The sequence below is a fragment of the Oncorhynchus keta genome, chromosome 6 (genome assembly GCF_023373465.1).
Source record: "Oncorhynchus keta strain PuntledgeMale-10-30-2019 chromosome 6, Oket_V2, whole genome shotgun sequence".
NCBI classification, from domain to species: Eukaryota; Metazoa; Chordata; class Actinopteri; order Salmoniformes; family Salmonidae; genus Oncorhynchus; species Oncorhynchus keta.
Window position 1 is genome coordinate 4,177,173 of NC_068426.1, and position 4,657 is coordinate 4,181,829.

The following is a 4,657-nucleotide window of genomic DNA, read 5'->3' on the forward strand; positions in this document are numbered from 1 at the left end:
TGACTTTATGGCTGCAGAGCTGTACCATGAGCCAGATGATGTCAGTCTGTTGTTGCTGTGACATTGACTGGGTCCTAAATGGCACCTTGTCCCCTGTAGGGCCGTAGGGACTGTGGGCACCACCTGTCCCCTGTAGGGCCGTAGGGACTGTGGGCACCACCTGTCCCCTGTCCCCTGTAGGGCCGTAGGGACTGTGGGCACCACCTGTCCCCTGTAGGGCCGTAGGGACTGTGGGCACCACCTGTCCCCTGTAGGGCCGTAGGGACTGTGGGCACCACCTGTCCCCTGTAGGGGGCCGTAGGGACTGTGGGCACCACCTGTCCCCTGTAGGGCCGTAGGGACTGTGGGCACCACCTGTCCCCTGTAGGGCCGTAGGGACTGTGGGCACCACCTGTCCCCTGTAGGGCCGTAGGGACTGTGGGCACCACCTGTCCCCTGTAGGGCCGTAGGGACTGTGGGCACCACCTGTCCCCTGTAGGGCCGTAGGGACTGTGGGCACCACCTGTCCCCTGTAGCCACATTCACTACCTGCTGTAAATAAGTGAATTGTTTGAGAAAACGTGGCTGAACATCTAAACCTGACGTGAGACTTCGAGAGCTGGTTGGTGTCTGAGGAGAGATCAGGTTACAGAATGTCCAAACTGCCTTAGCTGACACACACAGACAGACAGACAGACAGACAGACAGACAGACAGACAGACAGACAGACACAAACAAACAAACAAACAAACAAACAAACAAACAAACATATACTGTATCTGGGAATGTTGAGGCTACAGACAGTTCAAACACATGTTAGTACCAACACCTGGTACCCTCCTGCCTGACTTCTGCGTAAGCAAAGTAGAGGTACTGAGTTAGAGCCAGGTATGAGCCGAGTCAGGAGGATTTGGCATGACGTCCGTAACGTTTGCATGTCTGTGTGCTTGTGTGTAAAACACTTCCTCTCAGGTCTCCATTCCATTGTGCTGTTTCAGAACTGGCCCTGATTCCCCTGTTGCTACTTCTCTAGAGTCTTTTAGATGAATCCCTGACCAGCACACCAAACGGTTCTTCTTCTTCCTGTCTCACCCTCCTTCTTTTCTCTCTCTCTCCCCATCCCTCTCTCTCTCCCCATCCCTCTCTCTCTCCCCATCCCTCTCTCTCTCCCCATCCATCTCTCTCTCCCCATCCCTCTCTCTCCCCCATCCCTCTCTCTCTCCCCATCCCTCTCTCTCTCCCCATCCCTCTCTCTCTCCCCATCCCTCTCTCTCTCCCCATCCCTCTCTCTCTCCCCATCCCTCTCTCTCTCCCTATCCCTCTCTCTCTCCCCATCCCTCTCTCTCTCCCCATCCCTCTCTCTCTCCCCATCCCTCTCTCTCTCCCCATCCCTCTCTCTCTCCCTATCCCTCTCTCTCTCCCCATCCCTCTTTCTCTCCCATCCCTCTCTCTCTCTCTCTCTCTGGTGTTGCCATGCTGAGTTGCGTGACTAGCAGGAAAGGTGGAGGAAACTGACTCTCTGACTCTCTCTTTCTCTCTGACTCATGATCTCTGACTCTCTGACTCTCTCTGTCTCTCCCTAAATCTCTCAATCTCTCTGACTCTCTCTGACTCTGATTCTCTCTGACTCATGATCTCTGACTCTCTGACTCTCTCTTTCTCTCTGACTCATGATCTCTGACTCTCTGATTCTCTCTGTCTCTCCCTAAATCTCTCAATCTCTCTGACTCTCTCTGACTCTGATTCTCTCTGACTCATGATCTCTGACTCTCTGACTCTCTGTCTCTCCCTAAATCTCTGAATCTCTCTGACTCTCTCTGACTCTGATTCTCTCTGACTCATGATCACTGACTCTCTCTGACTCTCTGACTCTCTGATTCTCTCTGACTCATGATCTCTGACTCTCTGACTCTCTCTGTCTCTCCCTAAATCTCTCAATCTCTCTGACTCTCTCTGTCTCTCTCTGAATCTCTGTCTCTCCCTGACTCTCTCTGTCTCTCTGATTCTCTCTGACTCATGATATCTGACTCTCTGATTATCTCTGACTCTCTGAATCTCTCTGAATCTCTAACTATTTCGGGAGCTTTATTTTTCTATTGGTCTGTCGTTTCTTTCTCTTTCTTTCTGTGGGTTCACAGAGTTAGAAAGTGACAGGAGAAAGTAGCCAGCTGAGCTTGACGAGGCCTGGATCTCATTTACACTGACCCTGCTGGAGACCACTGCCCCACTACAGTCACTCAGGAGGGAGAGAGAGAGAGAGAGAGAGAGAGAGAGAGAGAGAGAGAGAGAGAGAGAGAGAGAGAGAGAGAGAGAGAGAGATGAGAGAGAGAGAGAGAGAAGGAGAGAGAAGAGAGAGCTTGAGAAAGAGGAGAGAGAGATTTAATAGAGAATAATAATAATAATATAGCCATTTAGAAGGAGAGAGAACCACTTGTTTCTCAGAGCTTGGTGAAAGTGGGGTTGTCGTATGGTTATTTAACATACAACCTTGCCACATCTTTCTGTGTATTGGTGAAGGATCGTTGCTCGGCTTAGGAACATTCTCCCTACCTCGTTGGCTTACCCAGTATCTAAGACTTGACTTGACAATGTCTGAATGTCATTCCACTTCTTGATGTTTTGTTACAGATGTCTCTTTCCATTCATCAATTGGCCTCAGAACCTCCCTGCAACCTACAAATAAACGTTCTCAGAACCTCCCTGCAACCTAGAAAGAAACGTTCTCAGAACCTCCCTGCAACCTACAAATAAACGTTCTCAGAACCTCCCTGCAACCTACAAATAAACGTTCTCAGAACCTCCCAGCAACCTACAAATAAACGTTCTCAGAACCTCCCTGCAACCTACAAATAAAGTTGGGGACTTATTTTCAACCTTGTCAAATAAACGTTTTTAAACCTAAATACATACACAATTAAACGATATTTTGGAACCTCCTCCCTACCCCAGTACATTTCCACAAACCTCCCTTAAACATTAAACTTCAAATCCCTGTTCAAAGATTGTTAAAAGAAAGTTCTTCAGAACCTCCCTGCAACCTCAAACAAACCATTTCCAGGGCAGAACCTCCCTGCAACCTAGAAAGAAACGTTCCCAGAACCCCAACCTATCAACCACTGTAACATTTTATTGTTTTAAAGCTCAATTTCCTGCAATTAACATATTTTGGGACTTATTTTCATTGCCTTGTCCTGAACATTTTAAACATAAATACATACACAATTACATTGAATTTTGGACCACTATTTAACATATGTATTTCCATCTTTATTTAACATTAAACATATCAAATAGTTCAAAGATTGTTAAGAAACAAAGTTCTTATTTTCAGTACTAAACATACCATTTCCTGGCAGGCAACTTTTGAAGAAGCTTGGATTGTGAATTAACTGGCCCCAACAGCACAACCCTTAGATCAGTGGAACATTTTACAGTTTTAAAGCTCGATTTCCTGCAATTGAACATATTTTGACTTGACGTAGGCCTCTGACCAAGGTGGAACATTTAAAATAAAAATCACAGGTCAGGATGCTTTGAATTTTTATTTCACTATTTAACATATGTATATGTTATCTTTATTTAACTATTTAACATATGTATATTTTATCTTTATTTAACTATTTAACATATGTATATTTTATCTTTATTTAACTAGGGAAGTCAGTTATTACGAACAAATTCTTATTTTCAATGATGGCCTAGGAACAGTGAGTTAACTGGTCTAGGAACAGTGGGTTAACTGGTCTAGGAACAGTGGGTTAACTGGTCTAGGAACAGTGGGTTAACTGGTCTAGGAACAGTGGGTTAACTGGTCTAGGAACAGTGGGTTAACTGGTCTAGGAACAGTGGGTTAACTGCCTTGTTCAGGGGTTAACTGATCTAGGAAAGTGGGTTAACTGATCTAGGAACAGTGGGTTAACTGATCTAGGAACAGTGGGTTAACTGGTCTAGGAACAGTGGGTTAACTGGTCTAGGAACAGTGGGTTAACTGGTCTAGGAACAGTGGGTTAACTGATCTAGGAACAGTGGGTTAACTGATCTAGGAACAGTGGGTTAACTTATCTAGGAACAGTGGGTTAACTGATCTAGGAACAGTGGGTTAACTGATCTAGGAACAGTGGGTTAACTGATCTAGGAACAGTGGGTTAACTGGTCTAGGAACAGTGGGTTAACTGATCTAGGAACAGTGGGTTAACTGGTCTAGGAATAGTGGGTTAACTGCCTGTTCAGGGGCAGAATGACAGATTTTGACCTTGTCAGCTCGGGGATTCAATCTTGCAACCTTTCCGTTATCAGTCCAACACTTTAACCATTAGGCTTCCTGCCGCCTCTAATAAACACTCAAAAATGGACGACTTTGTGATTTCTTTTGGAAGGTGAAATTCATCATCGTATTTTCTATAGTTTTTTGAAACACGTTTTTTTCTAGGTGGGTTGACACTTTATTCAGACAGTAATGAGATAGACAGGCTAATGGGAGACACAGTGGGAAGGTTTAGAAGCAGGGATTGATCCCTGTTATCAGGTGGAACGGTGCATGTGACACCTACCAGGGACCACTACAACCACGCTCCTGAACAGGAAGTACCAATGGTTGATGACGGTCGGTAACCAAATCATAGATTACGGTCTCCTTGTTCGTAAGACTGCTTTCAAGGTAAGGACACAAACATTTAGT

The 4,657-nt window shown here is 45.7% G+C and overlaps 1 long non-coding RNA gene across 1 annotated transcript; it reads right to left on the reverse strand.

The window, feature by feature from the left end:
- LOC127930845 (uncharacterized) lies at window positions 1–1,157 on the reverse strand. Its single transcript, XR_008139601.1, has 3 exons — window positions 318–1,157; window positions 205–278; window positions 1–160 (listed from the first exon to the last, which is right to left on the reverse strand). It is a non-coding gene; the product is annotated as an uncharacterized LOC127930845 (long non-coding RNA).
- Window positions 1,158–4,657: the final 3,500 nt, after the last annotated feature.